This window comes from Coffea eugenioides, chromosome 10 (genome assembly GCF_003713205.1).
Source record: "Coffea eugenioides isolate CCC68of chromosome 10, Ceug_1.0, whole genome shotgun sequence".
NCBI classification, from domain to species: domain Eukaryota; kingdom Viridiplantae; phylum Streptophyta; class Magnoliopsida; order Gentianales; family Rubiaceae; genus Coffea; species Coffea eugenioides.
The window spans coordinates 27,563,585-27,589,973 of record NC_040044.1 but is presented as its reverse complement, the minus strand read 5'-3'; positions in this window follow the sequence as shown (position 1 = coordinate 27,589,973).

The following is a 26,389-nucleotide window of genomic DNA, read 5'->3' as shown; positions in this document are numbered from 1 at the left end:
AGGTCAAAACCCTTTATAATTACACTTAGGACGTTAAAATCTCGATAATTGACTTTTTGCGAGATTAGTATACTAGTAAGTAGTCAAATTTCATTTGGGATAAATTTTGGAATTAGATTAAGAATAAGGACTTAAGTGGAAATTCGGAGGAAACGTGAAAAGATTAAAATAGCCTCCACCACCTCGGAAATTTCCATGCAACCACTAAGGATCCATTGGCCAACCTTTTAAAATCACAATTCCATTTCTACCGGATCACATTTCTTTTCTCCTCTCAAACACTCAACCTCCTCCATCCGCGATTCATATTCATTTCAGCACCCCATCTCCACTTCCCCCTAAGGCGAACTAGAGGGTTGGCGGGTTGCCTGCCTAGCTCTCGCCAGGACTCACGCATGCAAGCTAGTAAAATCCTTCCGAAGTATAACCTAATCTATTACAACATCGTTTCCCTCCAAATAGGCCGATAACGAAAACCACATTAACGTCAGAGATAACAGCACTTTAAGATAGCGACTCGTCGATCCTTAAATACCTTACGCGTTACAAACCACGGAATAAAGTCAAACAATCCCATTTAACAAATTCATACAAGCCAAGTACATTCTTACAAGCTAAGTAACAAATTTACACAAGCCACATAACCAATCTAGGGTTTACACTTTTCCAGCTTCAAGTGGCAACCCGAAACAAAACTACATTGTATAATTCGAAATACATTAATAACAAGTAAAGTAGATTTCAGGCCTTTCTCATATGCCAGAACCTGTCAAGGAAAACAAAACATGCAATTACATAAGGCAAGTAGCAAATATTGATTTCAACTAAAGTAAACGATTAGGAAAGCGTATAACAGCACAAGGTAGGATACAGGGGCTCTCAGGAGCCATTCTCCACGAATTTGATCAAAATTTTCCGTAGTTGACCCTCGTCAACTTTCACTACCTACGGTCCATGTAGAACGCCACTTCACACCAGTTCCTACCTCCATTCATACCCCTGTCTCGGGCCCGCACACCAAAAATGATAGTGGTAATACTCGAGTACACCCTTTTATAAACTAGTCGAGGGATTCACCCAACGACGTCACAGACTAGTTGTGGGATTTACCCAACGACGTCACAAACTAGTCGAGGTATTTACCCAACGACGTCACAACATTTGAGATATTCACGAAAACATTTGACACAAGTCACCACTCGAATGGCTAGTGTGATAAAGTACACACTGCTCACTTCGATGGATCAAAAACCACTTTGCAACTATCATATATCGAGTCAAGAAAGCACTGTAACCAAATAGTCATAAAACAAGTAGGGACACTGTGACAGTCCCACATCACCCGAAGGCGAACCAAAGGGTTCGGCGGACCGCCTGCCCAGCTCTCGCTGGGACTCAGTCGTTCCTTAATCAAATCCGAAATACAACCACAAGAAAGAGCAAAACAAGGATCCAAAACTTAAGTGAAACTTATATGTACATTGCTATCTCGGAAGGAAGTACAACCATCAAATGTACAAAGGTTCTCACTTCACCATACAACCAGCCCGTGCCAAGCACTAGGGCGAGAACCATTACAAAACAAAGAGCTAGACCAAGCTAGTCTATACCAAGCTCTCATCCTTGCGTGCCTTCCCCTGTTAAGGAAAACAAAACTAAAGGGATGAGCTAAAAGCTCAGTGAGGTTCCGAACACATAATCAAATAATCAATCCAATACATTAAACATAGGGCATCAATAATTCAAGAAACAGTTACCATGGAAAGCGATATTAACACATACATTAAAAGGATACGGGCTGACATGGAGCTATTTGTTTGTTTGTTCGTTCTCCTGACATTTCCCCTTATTCCTCCAATCGTTTGAAAATACATTTTTGTAAGTAGAATCCCTCGTTCATCCTTTTGTTCGTTCATCCCCTTTCCGGACGTTGACCGGACTCCACCCATCCGGACGTGGCCGGACTACAAGGTAATACTCGAGTATACCAAATTCACCCAGGGTCACCATATCGCCCGACCGAATCCGCTTCTGGCTCGAGTCGATCGGTAACGAAGGGCAGGGCCCAATTCAGCCAAAAGGCTTACATCATGCGCAACTAATGTTTCAATCGTTAAATCATTGAAAATTTCACATTTCATTTAGGTCGAGCGCGATAAAGTACACGCTCGCCTAGAAAATTCGTTTTGGAAATCATTGAAAACACTTAACACATCATCAAACAACAACAACAAGTCATGAAGTCATGGAGAATATAACAAACAAGAAACACTCACCTATGTACGCAAAACAACAGGTAAAATATCCTTCCGGATATTATCCTCAGTCACCGAGAAAACCTAAATTAAACGAGAAAGAATATTACAGATCATCTAGCACAACAATTAGGTGCAATCAAAGAAACTCGACAATTATTGAGTAGAACGTACAAAAAGACTTTAAAGTGAAACGAGGACATTTGGACCCGTGGACAAAAATAACTAGGGTTTCATAGACCAAACGTAAATATACCAGTTCAAATAGAAACTTAGTCCTCGAGCGAAAATTTGGGCAGCATGCCCTCTGTATTTTCCTATTTTCCAGCCATTTATGACTTCATTATTTTTCTCATCAGCCCAAAGGTATACACACAACAATCCAAGTTCAATTGCCATTCAATAGGCTTAAGACAATACAAGGACTTAAATCAACTAATAACAAATGCGGAAATGAAGTTTACAAAAGACAGATTTGACGGGTTTTTACGGAAAGAACACATCTGAGGCTACGCTTATCGGATTGGTGTGAAAATTATACTATTTCGAAGCTAAGACGAAGGCCTACAACTTTCATGAAGATCACTTGTTCAAATTTCCAGTGTAACCTGGTCAAATTCCCAATTTACAGAGCCAACTTCCCACTATACGGCTAATTAACTGCACTGCACTAGAATGGTCATATCTCAGGCTACCAAGGTCCGTTTAAGGTGTTCTTTGAGGATTTTAAAAGCTAAGCCAGAGTACTAAAACTTTCATGTTTTGAAAAATGGCTAAATCAGCACGGATCCTAGTTAATAAACATGATAAACTGGATAAACTGACTAAAACGGAACACTGGAAACGTCCTAAAACAGTGAGGGTATTTTGTTCTTTTTACAGGCTACGTTGCTCTGATTAAGCTGAAATTTTGTAGGCTCCTATAAAATACCATTCTATACAACTTTCATTTTTTATGCCAAGCCTAATTCGGCCTCTAACATGGTGCAATAAAACCGGACAGAACAAGGCTGAAATTTTCCAGAAATCTGGGAATTTTGGGATTCAATGAAACTTTCTTCATTTCTTGCCTCAATCCACCACCACAACCTCCTGTATAAGCTTAAATACAACATATATCATCCATATAGCAAGTATAGGTAGAAATCATGAAACCCTAACTTACCTATATCACCTTAAAAATCATCCCAACAACTTGTATCACAACTAATCTAACCAAAACATGAATTATATAACATCTTAATCAAAAATAAAAGAACCAAAGCTATGGGTTAGACCTTGTACCTCAACAAAAGAAGCTTGCAAGAGTAATACTTCACCTCCTCTTGGAATTTTTTGTTTTCCCTAGCTTCCCAAGGTCACAACTCACACTTTAATCGGTTTAGAATTTTGGTTCCTCACTTGGATGGTTCAATTTCAAGATGAAATGGTGAAACTCTTGCTCTCTTTTTCTCTCTCTCTTGTCTCAGCCAAACCAGAAGAAAATGAGGAAGAATGAATATAAAATGAAGATAAAAAGGCAAGACAATTGGTTTGGTCAAAGAGCCATAGGTGTGTGACACTTGTCACCACCAAAACCTTCCAAATTTCTCTTTCTTTTCCTTGCATTTTGGGCCACATATTTTGGTCACTTGGCTGAGGATGAGGGGGGATATTTTGTAAAAATATCAAGGGTATGTGGTAGTAAGAAAGTGGTGGTCAAGTGGTGGGTTCAATCGGTAGTGATCGATACCGGTCGGTTCGCACTATTTTTTCTTAAATCACACGTACTAGGGTTTTTACTTCCTATTCACTGACTTTTTATCATTACTCCTAATCACATATTATTTCTCACCTAAAAGTCACTGTTAATCACCAAATTTGATCCTTGCTCCGTACCGAAAATCATCCTACGAAAAATCACGAAAACCCTAATTTGCTCCAATCTTGAAACCGAAAAGTGAAACCCTACTTTCTAGGTTCATTTACACTTATTGTGGAATGACCGTGAGGACTCGTAAAAAAAAAAAAAAAAAAAAACTATTATTTTATGCCTAATTTATGGCTTAATAAACTATTTAATTGGATTTTTGCCACGAGGAATATTTTCTAGCCTTATTAGACCTAAATACATGGAAATATAACTTCGTTATATTTTTAAAGTGACTCATTTTGAAAATTAATTTCCTGGAGTACGTTTAGTAAAAATAGTGAATAGTACTTGGAGGTTTTATCCGCGTAGTAGCACAATAAGCTTGGAATATTGGAGACTTGTACTATGGTCCTAAAATAGGTAATCTTATGAATAAATATTCAAGTGATAGTTAATAGTGCAATCGTTATAAGAATTTCTCGGAAGTTTCGCGTTATATCGTTAAAATTGACGGTACGCGTTTTCACACGCGCGACTTTATTTGAGGGACTTTAGACCCTTATTTCGGGACAATTAAGAGTGAATAATATTTACATGAATATATATGCATTGGAGGTTTAGTGCATTAGTGAACCAAACGCGCGAGAAAATCGAGCTGTAATCGCACCAAACGGCCCCTAATGAGAGTTGACTTTTGGGTGAATTTCCACCACTTATTTCACCTTCTCTTGGAAGCTAAAAGAAATCAGATCACTCTCCCTCTTCTCACTCCTCATAGCCGACCAAACACCCTCCTCTCTCTAACTCCATTACTTCAAAATTTCTGCTCACTAATCTCACTCAAAACCACCCCAAATCATCTCCAAATTCAACCAAACTTGCACCACACCTAGCTTGACACTTGAGGAGCATTTTGAGCTGCAAACAAGGGCTGGAAATCACGGTTTTTCTGGGGTAATAGAGGGCCGAAAATTCTGCTGAACATCAACCCAAAGTAAGTGATGATCCACTCTTGGAAACTTGAAGTTTGGAAGCTATCTTACCTTGTTAAGTTCATGCATGCATTTGGTTAGCTTGATATGGTTGTGTAATGTTCTAGTGGGCTCTTTGTATTCCCACACTTGGGTTGTTGTTGCTGATTTGAGGATCAATGTTGGATTTAATGGTAGTTTAATGGTTATAATGATGGATTTATGGAGTGTTATTGTTGGAAATTCAAGTAGAGGTCATGACCAGAAATTTGCTGAATCTGCCCCTGTTTTGTTCGGCCATGATAAGGCCCATTTTTGGTGATTTATTGGCATGATCCTGATGTGTATATGTTATATTATATGTGTAGAAATTTTCGTTGGAAAACATTAACGTTTGGATGGGCAAATGAATTTATTCGTGAACTAGGCATGCTGGAAAATTATTTTCGGGTAAACCTGTCCAGTGGTCGTAATTTGGCCATAACTCTGTCCTCGGGTGTCGAAATCAAGTGCCGTCGGTGGCGTTTGAAACTAGACATTCCTAGATTTAATTTGAGATAAAATGCACGTTCTGATTCTTTGTGAGTGATCCGAACCAAACGTTTTAAGTTAGCTGTCCTGTCTCTCGGATTTGCTGGAATGGCTTGTTGAGGCAGCAACTTGAGGCTCAATTTTGAGCTGGTTGCTTGCCGAATTTCAGAACATTTCCTTCTGTGAAATTTTAGTCCCGTGAATGTATTTTCTAACGCCATAAACCATGCCTCATTCCGAGTTAAATTGATTGAGTTGTGACTAAAACAAGAGGACTGCCCTGTTTTGGAAAAACGTAGTATTTGGACTGATTTGGGGCAAAACTTGGGAATGATTTTATTAATTGAAGTTCTTGATGCTAAACACTTACCAACGGTATCATGGATGTATCTTAGACCTTTATTTCACAAATGAACCATGGTTGGATAGCTTTCTTGATTAAACGATTTGAATTGGGAAATGAAGTCAAAAGACAGGTTGCTTTAGAAATTTTCCTGAACATTGGATGATTAATTAACTATCTTTCCGAAGGTATTTTTCCCTTAAATTTGATAGAGAGATGCCTTTCATATAGGAGTAACATATTGCAAAATTTTATACCAATCCAAGTTCGTTTTGACTCTTAGCTAAGGTTCCAATTTTGAAAACTCAAATCTGGAAATTGTTCACCAGACTTGAATTTTCCTAACTTTGAGCTACCGTATCTCGGTTCTCGAAACTCCAATTTTCAATCCGTTTGTTCTGCCCTAAACCTTACTTACACCTCTAATTGAGTTATAAATTTCAAGGGCTAGTTTGCAACGAGTGAATTTTTCCGAATTTCCAAAGTTAGCGAAAAACCAACCACGGCTTAATTCTGAATGTTCTGGAACAGAAATTTCATGCCCATTTTTGAATACCTTCCACTTAGATTCATGGAAAAGTGTCTTCTAAGAACTTGTAGTACTTTCTAAGAGGTTTCCAACGGTACCAAGTTTTATAATTGTGGACCTACTGAGTGCAAGATCTGATTTTTCTAAATTTGACGCGCAAAGCTGAAATTTGCTGATTTCTTAGAAAATGAAAATTTGAAAACTTGTTACTCCTTCTTGATGATAATTGATCGCTTAAACTTGATTTCATGAAGGAAATCAGTTTTTCTTGTGCTAATAAAACCTCACTTTTGAACCTTTATTTTGAGTGGCTAAGGGTTTTGGTTTGAGGTATTGACTAGTCCAAATGAGCGTAACTCCTTTCTTGATTAATACGTGATTGTGAGTGAAAAATACTTGTTAATTGCTTCAGGTGCTCAAGCGAGTTTTGAAAAGAATCCCGGAGGGGACAACTAAGGATTTTCTCGCTCAATTACTTTTGAATTGGTGAGTGTCAAGTGCATGACTTGTCGTGTTTACTTGATTTACCTGCTTATATACGTGAATATCACTTGATGAGACGAGTGTGTACTTTATCGCACTCGCTCTCCTTTACTTGCACTTTACTTGTATTAACTTGGTTTTCAAAGTCGATTGAGTGAATCTCGTCGATTAAAATATACCCGTTTTCGTGTGCGTGTCGTGTTGCCATGCATGTCGTGTATGTCGTGCGTGTCTTGTTGTCGGGTGGAGTGAACCTCCTCGACTTATGGGGACGCCCAATTCTCTTAACCAATCTTGCAACTCGAGCCGGCATGGGCTTGGTCGAGAAGCTTGATAAACCAAGAGAGTAACAAAACACAACTTGATCTTTTGAGATCTTGTTCGGCATACTCGTGGAGTATCGCCCTTTTCGTGCGTGTTCAAAAATCAAAACTTGATCTCCTGAGATCTCGTGTGGCATACTCGACGAGTATCGCCTTTTTTTTCGTGCGTGTTTGGTTTCGGATCCGAGAGGGTGGAATGTTGGTCGGAGGAAGTAATAAGTGAAGTTTCTACGGATAAAATACCCACCAGGATAACGGAGTGTCATCACGAGGGGGTATCGGATCGAGCCGTGGCGAAGCAAGAGGAAAATAGCTCTTGAGAGCTCCTATATCCTTGAATTGTTTCTGTTTATTTTTTTCTCGCTCGAATTGTAAATTACTTGAATATTGGGATTGTTATTTGGACAACGTGCTTGCATGTGTGTTTTCTTGGCCTCACGAGCGTTTCGCTCACCCCGTAGATTTGTTTTCCTTAACAGGAATGGATGGAGTGAAACTCGTTGGAACCCTTTGGATGTACTTTTGTATTAGGGTTCAATTGTAATTGGCTAGACATTTTGGCTATTGTATATATTTGGGAATTGATGTATCTTTTGGATCCTGACGTAAGAATTGGATAACGGATGTATTTTGAACACGTGGTACAAGACTTGGATATTCGATTATGGAAGCGAATTTTCCTTATTAGACTGGTATAAATTGTTATATATTGTTAAGTTTGAATTGATTTGTCTCGAGTCCTGGCAAGAGCTAGGCAGGCGTTCCGCGGATACCCTTGGGTTCGCCCTTGGGAGAAGTGGGGGCGTCACAGTTGGTATCAGAGCCATATGCCGACAGTTGGGACTTTAAGTCCTTCGTCTGGAAAAGCCCCGAGCCTCTCGTTCGTGAAGAGTCACGAAGCGAAACTCTCCGTAGGGGATGCCCGCGTGCGGGTGGCAAGCTGATAGGTACCCCGTGATGTGACTCTGAGAACTGTCACAGTTGGTATCAGAGCTTAGGCTTTAGATCTTTGTAGTGTATCCTAGGCTTAAAAGTTTAGGATACCGGACTGTGGGACTGGTTTGAAAGTTAAGTGACTACTTGTAGGAAAAAAAAAAAAAAAAAAGAGTAACTTCGCGTGGCCTCTGCACGGAGTGAGTTTGGGCCAAGACGTGATATGGTCCCAATTATGTGAATATGTATAAAAGACTAAGTACTCTTCTTGTGCGTAAGTTGTGAACCATGAAAGTGGTAAGTGTAAAACCTTTATCATGCTATTTGAGGTAGATAGATATGTACGTCAGGTAGGGATCTTAAACTTTGTTAATTTGCACTTGGGAGCGTACGGCCTGGGTTGTAAATTCTCTTAGTTCTGGATTCTTGTACTTGAGTACTAAATACTTTTTCTGAGAGAATACTTGTGACTTCGAAAGGGATATAGTCTCGTATATTATAGTGTGAATAAAAATCATAAGTGGTTTTGAGATAAATTCTGATGGCAAAGGTCAGAGCCCGGAGGATTCTTGTATTGGACTTGAGATCTCCATTATGGGAAATGAACGAGAAAAAAAAAACTAGACCCTTTTGACTGATATAGTTAGAATTGTCAGGGGTGATGCTAAGTGTTGAGGCCATTGTATTTTGCATGACTGTATGGCCTACTTTTGGGGCACTTGTTTGACTTTAGTCTTCTGTGAGTAAAAGTACTTTTGTGGCACCTGTGTACTATATTTTTGTGATTTTCCCCTGACTTGCTAATTGTATGGATTTTGACATGCTAATGAATGTAAATTATTATTATTTTCAATGTTTTCGCAATTGGTCCTTGTTTCAAGTATTTTCTTCGGCGTAATTGATTTATTTCCTGCACTAGCATACTTAGGTTATGGAAGGGCTAAGAAGGGTCGGGCCCGTGGTCGAGGCCCGTGGGCGAGGGACTGGACAAACCAACACTCAAGGGATGAACAAGGATTGCGGCACTAGAAAGTCCGACCCAAGGACAAGAAAATATGAGGTTAACCAAATGGTACATGCCATTAATAGGAATGACTGACATACCTGAAACGATTAGCTGAGAGAACAGGAACCAGTGCCTAGTTAACGCACCTGGGGGCGCAGGAATAGAGGGGAAGCAGATAGAGCCTTAGAAGAGATTCTTAAAGTTCAACCCACCTAAGTTAATTGGTGAGCCTGATCCTGAGGTAGCGGAGAATTGGCTAGAAAGAATGACTAATATTTTCGCAGCCCTAGATTATGCGGAGGAGAGACGAGTAACTTTTGCTGTCTTTCAGTTTGAGGGTGCAGCACGTGCTTGGTGGGATATGATAAGGGGAAAATGGGAAAGAGCACAAACCCCTTGGACTTGGGAAAATCTTTTAGGAGAATTTAATGAGAAGTTTCTCCCGCCCTTGGTTCAAGAGAAACGGGAGGAAATGAATTCATAAAAGTGAAGCAGGGGGCGTCTAGTGTGGCTGAGTATGAAGGAAAATTTACTAAAACTTTCTAGATACGCCCCAGAATTGGTAGCCACTGAGAGGAGAAGGATAAGGCGATTTGTACAAGGACTTAACGTGGAGATTCAAGAGGGGTTAGCAGCGGCCCAAATCTCTACTTTCACTGAAGCCCTAGAGAAGGCGCAGAGAGTCGAAAGTGCAAGGCTGCAAGTTAAGGATTTTCATGCCAAGAAAAGGGGCACTTCTAGTCATCCTCTTGGACAAGCAGATAAGGGTGCCCCACCCTTCTAAAAAGGAAAAAGGAACGGGAGGAGTAGAGGCATCTGGTACACAAAAAAAGACTCAATCAAGAGGAGGCCACAATGGAAGGGATCAACCGAGGGAGACTCCTCCAAGTGGTCAGCCTGTGGCTCCTCAAGTTATTTGTGGTTATTGTCGCAAGCCTAACCATACAGAGAATGAGTGCTGGAAGAAATCGGGAAAGTGTTTGTATTGTGGCAGCACTGAGCATCAGATCGCGAACTGTCCAAGTATACCGAATGAAGGAGGTAGTACTCAAAGGCTTGAAAAGTCAACCGCAAAGCAGTCTAGTGCTGGAGGAAGTCGATCTAAAGCACCAGCTAGGGTTTATGCATTAGGCTATCAACAGGTTTCCAATCCCGTTAAGGTCATTGAAGGTATGATTTTTGCTTTCTATTGTTTAATTAAGGTTCTAAGTGACTATAGTACGACGCACACTTTTACAAAATCCTAGATTCATGAGATAGAATCAAAATTTGACTACTAATTGGGTGAGTAGAAATTGTGAAATGGGTTGCAGAAGGTAAGTTATTGTTTGACCTGATAAGTGTGACTATTAAGGGGTATGACTGTTATCCTAAGTGTGAATTTCGAGGACGAAATTCTCTTAAGGGGGAGAGGATGTGAGGACTCGTAAAAACTATTATTTTATGCCTAATTTATGGCTTAATAAACTATTTAATTGGATTTTTGCCACGAGGAATATTTTCTAGCCTTATTAGACCTAAATACATGGAAATATAACTTCGTTATATTTTTAAAGTGACTCATTTTGAAAATTAATTTCCTGGAGTACGTTTAGTAAAAATAGTGAATAGTACTTGGAGGTTTTATCCGCGTAGTAGCACAATAAGCTTGGAATATTGGAGACTTGTACTATGGTCCTAAAATAGGTAATCTTATGAATAAATATTCAAGTGATAGTTAATAGTGCAATCGTTATAAGAATTTCTCGGAAGTTTCGCGTTATATCGTTAAAATTGACGGTACGCGTTTTCACACGCGCGACTTTATTTGAGGGACTTTAGACCCTTATTTCGGGACAATTAAGAGTGAATAATATTTACATGAATATATATGCATTGGAGGTTTAGTGCATTAGTGAACCAAACGCGCGAGAAAATCGAGCTGTAATCGCACCAAACGGCCCCTAATGAGAGTTGACTTTTGGGTGAATTTCCACCACTTATTTCACCTTCTCTTGGAAGCTAAAAGAAATCAGATCACTCTCCCTCTTCTCACTCCTCATAGCCGACCAAACACCCTCCTCTCTCTAACTCCATTACTTCAAAATTTCTGCTCACTAATCTCACTCAAAACCACCCCAAATCATCTCCAAATTCAACCAAACTTGCACCACACCTAGCTTGACACTTGAGGAGCATTTTGAGCTGCAAACAAGGGCTGGAAATCACGGTTTTTCTGGGGTAATAGAGGGCCGAAAATTCTGCTGAACATCAACCCAAAGTAAGTGATGATCCACTCTTGGAAACTTGAAGTTTGGAAGCTATCTTACCTTGTTAAGTTCATGCATGCATTTGGTTAGCTTGATATGGTTGTGTAATGTTCTAGTGGGCTCTTTGTATTCCCACACTTGGGTTGTTGTTGCTGATTTGAGGATCAATGTTGGATTTAATGGTAGTTTAATGGTTATAATGATGGATTTATGGAGTGTTATTGTTGGAAATTCAAGTAGAGGTCATGACCAGAAATTTGCTGAATCTGCCCCTGTTTTGTTCGGCCATGATAAGGCCCATTTTTGGTGATTTATTGGCATGATCCTGATGTGTATATGTTATATTATATGTGTAGAAATTTTCGTTGGAAAACATTAACGTTTGGATGGGCAAATGAATTTATTCGTGAACTAGGCATGCTGGAAAATTATTTTCGGGTAAACCTGTCCAGTGGTCGTAATTTGGCCATAACTCTGTCCTCGGGTGTCGAAATCAAGTGCCGTCGGTGGCGTTTGAAACTAGACATTCCTAGATTTAATTTGAGATAAAATGCACGTTCTGATTCTTTGTGAGTGATCCGAACCAAACGTTTTAAGTTAGCTGTCCTGTCTCTCGGATTTGCTGGAATGGCTTGTTGAGGCAGCAACTTGAGGCTCAATTTTGAGCTGGTTGCTTGCCGAATTTCAGAACATTTCCTTCTGTGAAATTTTAGTCCCGTGAATGTATTTTCTAACGCCATAAACCATGCCTCATTCCGAGTTAAATTGATTGAGTTGTGACTAAAACAAGAGGACTGCCCTGTTTTGGAAAAACGTAGTATTTGGACTGATTTGGGGCAAAACTTGGGAATGATTTTATTAATTGAAGTTCTTGATGCTCATCACTTACCAAAGGTATCATGGATGTGTCTTAGACCTTTGTTTCACAAATGAACCATGTTCGGATAGTTTTCTTGGTTAAACGATTTGAAATTGTGAAATGAAAGTCACAAGGCAGATTGCCTTAGAATTTTTCCTGAACTTTGGTTGACTAATTAACTATCTTTCCGAAGGTATTTTTCCCTTAAATTTGATAGAGAGATGCCTTTCATATAGGAGTAACATATTGCAAAATTTTATACCAATCCAAGTTCGTTTTGACTCTTAGCTAAGGTTCCAATTTTGAAAACTCAAATCTGGAAATTGTTCACCAGACTTGAATTTTCCTAACTTTGAGCTACCGTATCTCGGTTCTCGAAACTCCAATTTTCAATCCGTTTGTTCTGCCCTAAACCTTACTTACACCTCTAATTGAGTTATAAATTTCAAGGGCTAGTTTGCAACGAGTGAATTTTTCCGAATTTCCAAAGTTAGCGAAAAACCAACCACGGCTTAATTCTGAATGTTCTGGAACAGAAATTTCATGCCCATTTTTGAATACCTTCCACTTAGATTCATGGAAAAGTGTCTTCTAAGAACTTGTAGTACTTTCTAAGAGGTTTCCAACGGTACCAAGTTTTATAATTGTGGACCTACTGAGTGCAAGATCTGATTTTTCTAAATTTGACGCGCAAAGCTGAAATTTGCTGATTTCTTAGAAAATGAAAATTTGAAAACTTGTTACTCCTTCTTGATGATAATTGATCGCTTTAAACTTGATTTCATGAAGGAAATCAGTTTTTCTTGTGTTAATAAAACCTCACTTTTGAACCTTTATTTTGAGTGGCTAAGATTCTTGGTTTGAGGTATTGACTAGTCCAAATGAGCGTAACTCCTTTCTTGATTAATACGTGATTGTGAGTGAAAAATACTTGTTAATTGCTTCAGGTGCTCAAGCGAGTCTTGAAAAGAATCCCGGAGGGGACAACTAAAGATTTTCTCGCTCAATTACTTTTGAATTGGTGAGTGTCAAGTGCATGACTTGTCGTGTTTACTTGATTTACCTGCTTATATACGTGAATATCACTTGATGAGACGAGTGTGTACTTTATCGCACTCGCTCTCCTTTACTTGCACTTTACTTGTATTAACTTGGTTTTCAAAGTCGATTGAGTGAATCTCGTCGATTAAAATATACCCGTTTTCGTGTGCGTGTCGTGTTGCCATGCATGTCGTGTATGTCGTGCGTGTCTTGTTGTCGGGTGGAGTGAACCTCCTCGACTTATGGGGACGCCCAATTCTCTTAACCAATCTTGCAACTCGAGCCGGCATGGGCTTGGTCGAGAAGCTTGATAAACCAAGAGAGTAACAAAACACAACTTGATCTTTTGAGATCTTGTTCGGCATACTCGTGGAGTATTGCCCTTTTCGTGCGTGTTCAAAAATCAAAACTTGATCTCCTGAGATCTCGTGTGGCATACTCGACGAGTATCGCCTTTTTTTTCGTGCGTGTTTGGTTTCGGATCCGAGAGGGTGGAATGTTGGTCGGAGGAAGTAATAAGTGAAGTTTCTACGGATAAAATACCCACCAGGATAACGGAGTGTCATCACGAGGGGGTATCGGATCGAGCCGTGGCGAAGCAAGAGGAAAATAGCTCCTGAGAGCTCCTATATCCTTGAATTGCTTCTGTTTATTTTTTTTTTCTCGCTCGAATTGTAAATTACTTGAATATTGGGATTGTTATTTGAACAACGTGCTTGCATGTGTGTTTTCTTGGCCTCACGAGCGTTTCGCTCACCCCGTAGATTTGTTTTCCTTAACAGGAATGGATGGAGTGAAACTCGTTGGAACCCTTTGGATGTACTTTTGTATTAGGGTTTCAATTGTAATTGACTAGACATTTTGGCTATTGTATATATTTGGGAATTGATGTATCTTTTGGATCCTGACGTAAGAATTGGATAACGGATGTATTTTGAACACGTGGTACAAGACTTGGATATTCGATTATGGAAGCGATTTTTCCTTATTAGACTGGTATAAATTGTTATTTATTGTTAAGTTTGAATTGATTTGTCTCGAGTCCTGGCGAGAGCTAGGCAGGCGTTCCGCGGATACCCTTGGGTTCGCCCTTGGGAGAAGTGGGGGCGTCACAATATGCTTATGGAACCCTATTGGGGTCATGTTTGGCCTTGGTTTATGACTCGTTATCGAGTCTCATTGTATTTGTTTGCATGTTTTTAGGGCGTGACGGTGGTGCACAACGTTCTTTTGACGGAAGTGCATGAAACCACATTTGCTAGCGTGGTGAGTGTACTACTCACTTGTGTGTTAATATATGGCTTTGCTACTTGAACTTGGTGCTTTGAATGTTAATTGCTTGAAGTGAAAGTGTACTTTATCACTCTCACTTATTGTTTCGCATGTTATTGGAATGTTATATGAAATGTTATATGAAATGAGATACATGACTTGGTGTCGTTTGGACGAGTCTCCAACGACTACAAATGTTATCCTTGAGCTCAACCCCATTGGTAATTGATTGAATCGAGCCGGCGAGGGCTTGGTCGTGCCAATTAATGTGCCTTGGGGCAATGTTATATGGAATCTTGTAGTATGATAGACTCTTGATTCCGGTTTACTCGAGTAATACCACAATGCAAGTGTTTGGATTTCGGGCCCGGTTGGGAAATGTTAGGTGGAAGGAATGGAAGTAAAGGGAAGTCTACGGTTGGTTACTTTTAAACATTGATGGAGAGTCAATAAGATCCGATCAAGAATGCAAACGAGGAAAAGGGCTCTTGAGAGCCACCCGTATCCTTTTATCCTCATTATTGATGTGTGGCTTTACTTATTTTGGTAAATTGGACTGTTAAGCTTGATGCATCTATGAACTTGGTTGCTTGAGTTGTATTCTCACTGGGCAATTAGCTCACCCCGTTCCTTTTGTTTTCCTTACAGGAATATGACTTTTTTTGGAATATATCTTGATAGATGGTTGCCGAATGAACTAGATGAATGTCTCTTTTGTATTGTATATGAAATGGGACCCTAAATGTATCATTAGGGCCGTTTTTACTTTTGATTTGGCAAACCACATATGTAGTGACTTTTGTATCACTTTTAAATGCCATTTTGGCTTGTAAATGCTTAATGTTATGTTGTATATGTATTTGTGAATTAGTGGTCAAAGTCCAACTTTGAATAAGAAGGTGACACATGTCACCTTTTGGTTTTAAAACTATCCTTTGGTCTCTCCAATGTTCATCCATTTGGTAACCTCTAATTATCTCTTAACACCTAGTAAAATAATAGCACTTAACACAAAAATCACTTAAGCACCAAAATTTTATCGCACTAGCGGGTCCCACGCTATAATGCGTTTCAAATTTAACATACACTAGCTCATACTAGGAAAATGATTTTAAAACTCTACTTACTCATAAAAATGCATAGAAACTTTAATATTTTAAAGACAAGGATAAAAATGTAGGCAAAAATAAAATAATGCCTAGAAAATGTGAAAATTTTCGGGTTCTCACACTCTCTCCCCCTTAAAAGAATGTCGTCCTCGACATTCCAACTTGTACTATTCAAGTCAAGATATCCCTCAAAAGTCACTCAAGCATTTCCTAGCGAGCACTAAGAGTTACTCTAATCCCACTTGTCGGATTTGCATTCCTACAAGAAATCACTTGTATTTCAAACCAGACCCACAATCCGGCATCCTAAACATTAAGCTTAGGATACACTGCAGAGATCTAAAACTTAAGCTCTGATACCACCTGTGACGCCCCACCTCACCCTAGGGCGAACCAAAGGGTTCGGCGGACCGCCTGCCCAGCTCTCGCCGGGACTCAGTCGTTCACTACAGTCCTCAAATAAATTACAAGATAAATCCCAAATATACATCAAAAGTTCCACAATTTACATATACTACAAACTTAAACGTCAAGAGATACAAGCAATACTAATTTCCAACATAAGACAATGGTCCTCAGTTCTCACATAAGTACAAGTACAAGTACAATCTCAAATACTACGCAAATTAAAACTAGAGCTCCAATGGTACAGTAGATCCTCCAACCATTCACACGGAGAACTTTATTACGAATGCTTCCTTCACCTCGAGGCCTGTGGAGGGGAATAAAATAGTTTTGGGGTGCGCTAGAAGCTCAGCGAGTAACCAGTAAAATCAGTAATCAAATCAGTTTCTCAATAGTTCGTTTCAATGATGTCATGATTCAGTAATCAAATGTACGTTTATTGCTCTCGTGAACCAGTGAAATCATGGTACTTAGACGGCCAACGCTCAAGTTGATCAGTTAACAGTGAAACAGTGATAGGGAGCCATTTGCTCCAGGTAAACAGTGGTGGAGCCGTTGGTTCTAAGCGCACGAATTCCAAGTACTCCTTTGAGCCAAAACATGTCATGAACTCACATACAAGCACACATGATATGCAATCGAATAAATAATGCAAGAAACAGTTCATAAGTAGCTTTGGAACAGTTTGGGGCCACCCACCTCCACGGCTCAGGAACCATCCATCATATATCATTGCCTTGCCCAAATCCAAGCCCTCCAACTCAAAGTCAAAGCAATCAAATACTTTCAAAGATCAGACAGCATGCCCCCTTAATTTTCTTACTTTTCCATCCAACAAACAACACCAATTCATCTCAAATCAACCACATACGCATCATAAACTATCAAATACACCTTTCGGCACAATATCCATAGCTGAAGCTACACTTATCGGATTGAAACGAATCTTATGGCGTTTCGAAGACAAGACATAAATCTACATTTCTTATGAAGACCTCCAAAGCCAAATCATGCATTTTCATGGTCAAAAATGGAAATCTCCACGAAAATAGAAATCTGGGCGCGAAATAGGGCTCATGGGCAGTCAAGGGTATTTCGGTCATTTCACATGCTACAGTGCTCGGATCGAGCTGAAATTTTGCAGGCAACTAATGAACACCATTTTCTACAACTTACATGTTTTAGGGCTAATTCGGCCTCCAACCTAGCCGAACAGAACCGGGCAGAACAGGGGTTAATTGAAACCCTAATCTGGAATTTCGTATCAAGCTAGAAATTTTACACAACCAATCATTTCCAACATATACCAACTCCATTTTGCACTATAACAAACCATCAATCCATGACTAACCAACACTAAACATATAAAATCAGAAAAATCATGCAAAAATCAGAAATTCATCAATCTCTACCAAAAAACATGAAATCTTCCACAAAATCACCTCTTAAGCCAACTGTGACGCCCCACATCTCCCTAAGGCGGACCAAAGGGTATCCGCGGACGCCTGCCCAGCTCTCGCCAGGACTCAAGCAATTCCATTCAATTTAAAACCGAATTAAGCACTTTGATGAGAGCAACATGAATACAATAATGCGGAAGCGTTCAAGCTTAATAAGTCACTTAATGTATAACCAGTACATCGGTAATCATAAAACGACTTAAATTCAAAGTACACATCAGGGCCCAAACCTTTCAAGTTTTCAATTTCCAAAAGCACAACCCAAACCAGGGCCTAGTCAAAATATATAACAGGAGTCTTAACAAAATTACAACCGATGGTTTCTCCATATTTCTCCAAGAGTCGGTCCTGTTAAGGAAAACAAAACTATAGGGTGAGCTAACGCTCGTGAGGCCAAGAACACACATGCAAGCACGTAATCAAATAACAATCCCAACTTTAATAAATAAAGCCATGTCTTTTCAATAATCAATTATTCAAACAGGAAAAGTAATCAGAAACAATTCAAGGATATAGTAGCTCTCAGGAGCTAAATTCCACTCGATCTGTCGATGTCATTCGTATACTTTCCCGCATTGACCCTCCTGTCAACCGGGTCGGTATTTCCATTTCCGTAGATCACCACTTTCTTCCCTCCGTCCACCGTACACCCCAAGGGCCCACAATGACCATAATTGGGCGATACTCAACGAGTATGCCAAGCAAGACCTCTTATTAGGTCGAGCTTATGTGTATCTCATGGCTCGTCCAAATCCCCGACCAAGCCCATTGCTGGCTCGAGTCTAAGGACGGCCTATGAGTTTGGGCGTCCCCCATTCATTTGGTAGTCGAGGAGATTCACTCCAACGACACAAGCATTCATGACATGACATTGCATTTCATTCATTCATTCAATACATTTCATTCATTCATTCATTCATTTGAAATTAGAACGAGTGCGATAAAGTACGCACCCGCCCTTATTTTTAAAACTCCCAACAAGTATCACAATAAGCAAGTATCAAATTCATACACTTGACACTCACCGAGCAATTCAATAAGAATTATTTTCTGGGAGTTCAAGTGTCCGCGGTGAGATCCTCTTGAAGGTCTCCTTGCGCGCCTGGCAATTTAATAGTGGATAATCACACAATTAACCCACTTATCAAGAAAGATTGTACACTAGTACAATCTAAGAATTATTTTGAAAAAGGGAACCTCAATTACACGTAAATCGAGGTTCAACTTGCCTTTTATCATGTACAATATTATTTGAGTTTTTATCATGAAAATCGTAAACAAAACGTTTAAGAACATCAAAAGAATAAAGAGTTTTTGAAAAACTCTATTTCTTTGAAATTGGAAAATTTTCCACTTTTACGATAATCTTTGAAAAATCATAACTCGCTCGGTATAAGTCGAGAATTGGAAAACTTTATACCGTTGGAAACCTCTTAGAGAGTACTATAAGTTCCTAGAAGACACTTTTCCATGAATCGAAGTGGAAAGTGGTCAAAAATGGGCTTGAAGACGCAGCTTCAGTTTACAAGGCAGAATGAAGTTGGTTTTTGGCCAACTTTGAAAATTCGGCACGATTCGCACGTTGCAAACCGGCCTCTGAAATTTTCAGCTCAATTAGTGTTGCAAGTGAAGTGTATGAAAAAACAAGCGGATCAAGAATCGGAGTTTCGAGGACCGAGATACGGTAGCCCGAAGTTGGGGAAATTCAAGACTGGATGAGAATTTTCCAGATTTGAACCTCTAACTTTAGTAATTCAATTGGGTATCGAAACGAACTTGAATCGGCACCAAAATTGGCAGTATTTCAATACTATATGGAAAGTATCTCTCTATCGAATTTCGGGGAAAAATACCTTCGGCAAGGTAGTTAATGAGCCCACCGCAGTTCAAGAAAATTCCTAAGGCATTCTGCCTTTGACTTTCATTTTCCCAAATTTCCAATCGTCCAACCAAGAAGGTTATCCAACCATGGTTCATTTGTAAAAATAAGGGTCTAAGATACACCCATAATATCTTTGGTAGTGTTTAATATCAAAAACATCAACTAACAAGTTCACTACAAGATTTGGTTCCAAACCAGTCCAAACATTAGGGTTTTCCAAAACAGAGCAGTCCACTTGCTTCAGTCACAAATCAGTCAATATAGCTCGAAATCGAGCATGGCTTACGCCGTTGGAAAATACATTCATAGGACTAAAATATCACAGAAGAAATCATTACCAAATTCGGCACCCATCTGGTTCAAATTCGGGCATCAAGTTGCTGCCTGATCACTTCATTCCAGATGAACAGAGTGGCAGGACAGCGAACTTAAAACATTTGGTTCGACTTGGTCACAAAGAATCAGAACGTGCATTTTATACCAAATTAAAGCTAGGAATGTCTAGTTTCAAACGCCACCAACGGCACATGATTTCGACATCCGAGGACAGAGTTATAGCCAAAATACTACTGCTGGTCAGAGACATACGCGAATCAGTTTCCAGATTTGCTGGTTTCGAAAAAAAATTCATTTGCTCCATCAACCCTCAATATTTTCCAATGAAATTTTTCACACATCTAATACATCCTATAAACATCCAATTCAAGCCATTAAACCATTAAAATTTGGCCTGGAAATGGCCGAACATAGCAGGGGCAAAATCGGAAGTTTTAGCCTCTTACACCCAATGAGGTTTCCACTAATTACCCATCACTAATGCATCATTATAATCACTAAACCAACAATATAATCACCATTAATCATCACATCAGCAACAACAACCCAAGTGTGGGAATTCCAAGAGCCCACAATCACATTTTTACACCATAAACAAGTAACTAAGTGCATGTATGAGCTTAATCTTGTCATATAATCTCCAAAAGATAAGAATCCAAGAGTTGATCATTACCTACTCCTTTGGTTTGCAAGGTCAGAATTTTCGGCCCTCTTGAAGCTCCAAGAAACCGTGAGAGTTCCCTTCCTCCTTAGTTAGATGTAGTCTCCAAGTGGTTTGCTAAGAGATCTCCAAGTTTGGTGTGATTTGGGTGGATTTTAGTGCATGGATTGAAGATGAAAAATGAAGACAATGGAGAGCTCTTCTCCTTCTTGTTGTTCGGCCAAGTGAGGTGAAGAGAGAGAGAGTGCTGATGCAATTGGCTTCCAAAGGAAGATTCTTTGTGTGGTGCAAAATGCACCTCAAAGTCAACTTGAAATAGTGCAATTTAGGGTGCGTTTGGACTCGATTTTTCTCGCGCGTTTGGTTCACTAGTGCACTAAACCTCCAAGGCATATATATTCTTGTAATTATTATTCACTCTTAATTGTCCCGAAATAAGGGTCTAAAGTCCTTCAATTGAAGTCGCGCGTGTGAAAACGCGTACCGTCAATTTTACCGCTATAACGCGAAACTTTCGAAAAATTCTTATAACGATTGCACCACTAACTATCACTTGAATATTTATACTTAAGATTACCTATTTTAGTACCATAGTACAAGTCTCTAATATTCCAAACTTATCGGGCTGCTACGCGGATAAAATCTCCAAGTACTATTCACTATTTTTACTAAACGCGCTCTAGGAAATTAATTTTCGAAACGAATCATTTTAAAAATATAACGAGGTTATATTATCATGCGTTTAGGTCTCATAAGACTAGAAAATATTCCTTGGAAATAAAATCCAATTAAATAATTTATTAAGCCATAAATTAGGCATAAAATAATAGTTTTTGCGAGTCCTCACATCCTCTCCCCCTTAAGAAAATTTCGTCCTCGAAATTTACCTTGGTCGGTGAACAAGTCTGGATACTTCTCCCTGATTGTCTCTTCAACTTCCCATGTTGCTTCCTATACTCCATGGTTCTTCCATAGAACTTTCACTAGTGGTATTTGCTTGTTCCTTAATTCCTTCACCTTTCGATCCAGAAGTTTTACCGGTCTCTCCTCATAGGTCAGGGTTTCATCAATCTCAATATTCTCCGGTTGTAAAACATGAGAGGGGTCTGGATGATACTTCTTAAGCATGGACACATGAAACACGTTATGAATACGAGATAAACTCGGTGGTAATTCCAGCTTATAGGCTACATTCCCAACTCGCTGAATAATCTTATATGGCCCTACAAACCTTGGTTGTAATTTCTTCCCTTTTCCGGACATCAAACTTGCTTTTAAAGGCGTAATCTTGAGAAATACCATATCTCCAACAGTGAACTCCAAATCCTTCCTCCGATTGTCGGCATAACTCTTTTGTCTACTCTGAGCGGTTTGAATTCTTTGCCGTACCAATTTCACCTTTTCATTAGCCTCCTCAATCCAAGATACAGTGGTCGTGTCTAAGATTTTCCGTTCACCTACTTCATCCCAACAAATTGGGGATCTACACTTCCGACCATAAAGTGCCTCATACGGAGCCATTTGAATAGAAGAGTGGAAACTATTGTTATATGCAAATTCCACTAAAGTCAAGAACTTACTCCAATTCTCTCCAAAATCCAGTACACAAGTCCTCAACATGTCCTCAAGAGTTTGAATCGTTCTTTCAGATTGTCCATCAGTCTGGGGATGATAGGTGGTACTAAAGTTCAACTTAGTCCCCAACACTTCTTGCATCTTTTGCCAAAACCTCGAAACAAATCTTGGATCCCTATCCGACACAATGATGTGAGACGGATCTAGACGAACACCAAGTTGGGATGTTTTGCGGAACTTTGACCCTTCTAGAATCACGAGCCACGAACTAAGGAGATTCCTTAACCCACGACTAGCCACTTTAGTGAACCAAAAGTATAGATAGAAGAACGCCACAATCAAGGAGACTACTTGATTGATAAGTTCGTTGAACAACTTGAGATTAATTCTCAAGTATTCAAAGGAAATTCTCTTGAGACAAGAGAGAGTGAATAAACTCACATATGTTTTATAAAATCTGAAAACCGTCTAATGAATGAAAACCTAGGCTATATATAGCCTTACATGACTCAAACCCTAGAAGATCCAATGGACGACCTTGCCCTTCATTAAGGGTGAAAATATCTAACAACTAATTAACTAATCTAAGACTCAGAATTCGGCCAAAGGTAAAGTGTTATTGACCGAAATTATTTAATGCTAACAAACAACTAATAATGATAACTAAAAACCTAATTAACAAGCTAGTACTCCGCGAACTAGTCTTTACTTGAATCTTTCAATTCCCCATGTGCTTGAATGGAATGGGCCTTGGTCTCTATATTCTCATCATTCCTCTCCTCTTAAAGGCGATTTGTCCCCAAATCAGGACTCTTCTTACAAAACAAAAGTGATGAGAGCATGTGTATAGTCACCAAGCAGCTTGCATGCTGCCTCCTCAAGCGAAGAAAGATCAGGACACGACCGAAATTATTTAATGCTAACAAACAACTAATAATGATAACTAAAAACCTAATTAACAAGCTAGTACTCCGCGAACTAGTCTTTACTTGAATCTTTCAATTCCCCATGTGCTTGAATGGAATGGGCCTTGGTCTCTATATTCTCATCATTCCTCTCCTCTTAAAGGCGATTTGTCCCCAAATCAGGACTCTTCTTACAAAACAAAAGTGATGAGAGCATGTGTATAGTCACCAAGCAGCTTGCATGCTGCCTCCTCAAGCGAAGAAAGATCAGGACACCCTTGTGAGACACCAGGAAAACTCGTGGTGGTGGTAGATACATGTTGCGGACAGCAAGAGTTCCATGATAATGGGAACACAAGTGACGTCTCAAGTCTATGGGTGGACCGTGAGCGGACGCCCGGTGAACCAAGGTTTGGTTGGGCTGCGCGTTGTACGCATCAAGACGTGCAAAAACGGCATCTAAAGCCATTGTAACCCGACTAGTGCTGGTTGGAGCAAGTAGAACTGGTACAGCATAAGGGCTTAGACTCTCTTTAATCCATCCCGTACTAAGCAACTCCGCCACTTGTCGTTGTTGCTCCTTGGTTTCCTCAAGATTGGTCCTATATGGTGCCTTGTTTGGAAAGGAAGATCCAGGAATGAAATCAATTTGATGTTCAATTCCCCTTAATGGAGGCAATCCATTAGGTATATCCTCAGGAAAGACGTCTTGATACTCCTGTAAGAGGTTAGTAATAACACTAGGCAAAGAAGCATCAAGAACATTAGTGAGTAAGGATTCCTTGCCAAATAAAATAAATAAAACCTGATTAGAATGCAAGGCCTTTCTCACATCTTTTACCTTGGCAAGCATGCTGGGTTTTCTCTCCTGTGCGGCCTCGAAGACCGAATGAGAGTGGTCCAACTTGCTTGAAGAAGGGTCGGCCAACACTAATTTCTTAGTTTTGCCGTTGTCCTTCTTGGTGGTAGCATGCAAGTCATACTCTTTTTGTAGACTAACTTGATCCTCATGCACTTGTTGAGGTGTAAGAGGTGCAAGTGTAGTTTTTTTACAATTATGCATAAAAGAGTATGTGTTCAAGAAACCATCAAAAGTGACTCTTTTGTCAAATTGCCAAGGACGCCCTAAGAGTATATGTGCAGCTTGCATTGGTACTACATCACACATAACATCATCTTCATACCTACCAATGCGAAAAGTAATCAAAACTTGTTTAAGAACACGTACCTCTCCACTGTTGTTTAACCACTGAAGCTTGTAGGGACGGGGGTGCTCACTAGTTGGCAATTTAAGTTTCTCCACCATCAATGCACTAGCAACATTAGTGCAACTTCCGGGGTCAATCACCAAGCTGCATACCTTGTTGGTCACATGGCATCTAGTGTAAAAGATGTTGTCATGCTGAAGCTCATCTTTACTAGCTTGAGTAGCTAGTGCCCTTCTTGCTACCAATCCAACCTTGTCTTGAGTTGGAACTTCCACTATTTCATCTTCCTCTTCAACCAAGGGAGGCATGTCTTTGTAATCCTCCTCTTCATCATCAGTGACAATGTCTCCATTTGGTAGGACAAGCATGGTCATTGGATTAGGACATTGGCTTGCAATATGCCCAACTCCTTGACACCTCCAACATTTGGTGTCACGATTCCTAGGTTTTGAAGTTTCAATTGTTGGCTTTGAAACAACCTTGGAGTCGGTTTTGGTAAAAGGTGGCCGTGAGCTTGACCCTTGATCTTGCTTCGGCTTTGGAGTGGTCCAAGCATTCGAACCTCTCTCTTCCCTTCTAGGCTGGAATGGTCGAGTAAATGTTTGTGGATGAGGGGTATAATTTCTGGTTGTACCCCTCCTCTTGAGCCTTTGCTCAATCTTGATAGCCTTCTCCACCATATCTTCGATCTCCACATAGTATTGAAGCTCCAGTTGATCGGCTATTTCGACCCTCAAACCATTGAGAAATCTTGCCATTGTAGCCTCTCTATCTTCTTGAATGTCAGCTCTCAACATGGAGATTTCCATGTCCTTGTAGTAGTCCTCGACTGAGCGTTGACCTTGTGTCAAGGTTTGAAGTTTGTGGTACAAGTCTCTATGGTAGTGACTTGGTACAAATCGCTTCTTCATCAGTCTCTTGAGCTCAGTCCAAGTGGTTATAGGTGGGTCTCCACACCTTCTCCTGCTTGTAGCCACTTGTTCCCACCACACTATGGCATAGTCGGTGAATTCTACTACGACAAGTCTCAATTTTTGTGCATCGGTGTAGTCGTTACAATCAAATACTAACTCTACTCGACTCTCCCATTCAAGGTATGTATCCGGATCAGATTTGCCTTGGAAAGGAGGAATCTTCATCTTAATCCCCTTGATGGCATCACCGATTGCTCTTGAGTGTCGCTTTGGTCTTCTTTGCTCGTATGTCTCATGTTCCGAATCGGCATTGGAGTCACTAGATTCCCCCAGGGTGGATTTTCCCCTAGATTTCCTAGAAGAAACCCTAGATGAACTTAGTTGATCAATTTGCTCATGGATTGTTTCCAACCTTTGGTCAAATCTCCTCTGCATGTCCTTCCACATATTATCCATTTTAAGTGACAATTGAGCAATGGTAAGTTCATTTTCCTGAGACATGGTGAAACCTGCAAAACTTGACAAATTGTTAGTAGAAAATGTCTCACTGGCTCCCTTAAGTGTTTCACTCCTCTCGTGTTTTCACTCAAGTGTTTATGTCACTCTAATGCTCTTACCAATTCACTCCTCAAGCCAATTGATTGTTTCCTTTGAAGAACTCAGAAATTTCTCAAGGAAATTCAATCAAACTTGAATCAAGTAGCTCCCAACTGTATCAAAGGAACAAGGAAACAAAAAGTAGAAATGGAAAGCTCAAGTAATGAATAAGGAATGGAAGAGGAAAGAATTGATGTACAAAGAAAAAGAAAGTCCAAGTACGATGATGGAGTTCCCAAGTGCTTTACTTAATTGCCCAATTGATTTTTTTGGAAACAAGTTAGGTGTTGGACTTATTTGGAAATTTCCTTAAGGTCGGCTAACCAACAGAATTATTACCAAAATTTTTTCCAGATTCCCTCTCCAAAAACCTTCCAAAATTTTTTTCAGATTCCCTCTCCAAAAACCTTCCTAAAGTCGGCTATAACAAATCAGAAGTTGGTAGCTAAAAAAAAATTTCCAGATTTCTGCTCCTTTTAAACCTTCCAAAGTCGGCTGCAAAACAGAATTTGGTAGCTTAAAAATTTCCAGATTTCTTGTCTTCTTGAATCCCCTCAAAATTTTCGTCCCTTACTCTCCCTCAAGAACAACAATTCGGCCCTCCCCTCTTTGCTCCACACAAGGACAGTTTTGACGCTTGGTGCTAAACAATGGCTTCACAAGATGACACAAGCAACGTCACCCAAGAAT